The sequence below is a fragment of the Chrysochloris asiatica genome, unplaced genomic scaffold (genome assembly GCF_000296735.1).
Source record: "Chrysochloris asiatica unplaced genomic scaffold, ChrAsi1.0 scaffold00388, whole genome shotgun sequence".
Classification (NCBI taxonomy): domain Eukaryota; kingdom Metazoa; phylum Chordata; class Mammalia; order Afrosoricida; family Chrysochloridae; genus Chrysochloris; species Chrysochloris asiatica.
In genome coordinates, this window is record NW_006408906.1 from 1,859,657 (window position 1) to 1,860,850 (window position 1,194).

The window sequence follows — 1,194 nt, forward strand, 5'->3', positions numbered from 1 at the left end:
TGGATTGAGATCTGGTTAACCAGCAGTATGACAAGACCTGGGGACTCCTGGGCCCAGGGTCATTGACAGGGCCCCAGAGGACTAGAAGGGAATATGAAGCATCCAGCTAATATAAAGTGAGGAGGGATGCACAAGAACACCTACACTTGCAGATAGTACCCATTTGACCTGGCATCAATGGCTAGATGATCAGAACACTACTAGAGGAAGAAAGAAGAGGGAGGAAAAAAAAGGAATAACCCACTATAAGTGGATGATCTTGACCTATGCTTGTGTATGCAGTATGACAAAGGGGCAGACAAATCTCTACAGTGAGGGTCATTCCTGCCCCCTTGGTACACAGGGTTGACAGGGAGGAGGAACTTAATTTAAACATTGGCTACTCAAAATGGGGGGAGGGGGAGACTACAAAGGCAAGAAGTAACTGGCTTACAAACTTTCAATAGGGAATCTAGCTCCTGAGGATACAGGGAAAGGTAGAACCTCCACTGAATTGTTTCCAACCTGTCTGGATTGGGTTGATAAAAGGTGAGGGGGATAGGACTCCTGTGGTTCAATAAGGAATGATTGCTATCAGGTCCGACAGTGAGTGTTGCAAAGGTAAATGTAAATGTTTGGTAACAATGGGAAGGGAGTGGCTGATTTTGCAGTCCAGGAGCAGAGAACCCTGGAACTATAAAAAGAGAAAAGGGAAGTGAGAGATCTTGTCTGGAGAGGCAGTGACACTAGGAATGGAGGCAGAGGCAATGATGTAGATGGAAGGAGTGGCTGAGCACTCTGTACTCAGGGAGGGAGAGGGGTTATGTGCTGGTGGTTGGTGGGCAGAAGCGTGGGGTGTACCCTTTGGGTGTTTGATGATACATATAGGGGATTGTGAGCATTGCAATGAAACAAAGTATGATATGATGAATGTAAAAATAATATTCACCCATGTAAACTAACACATAATTCACAATAAAAACTTAAAAAAAAAAAAAGAATCACCCCTGTCTCTTTTAACCAGACCAATCTTGACAAGATGAAAACTATTCAGTGGGTACAGTTTATTTCACGACATACTATTAAACTAAGCTCCTCCTTGAGACTTTGTAAGCCAGTAACTTCATGCTTTTATTGCCCCCTCATTTTATGTAGCCAATGTCTAAGTTGTCCATCCCTATCTACCTTGTATAGGGAGCTCTGGTAGCGTAGTGG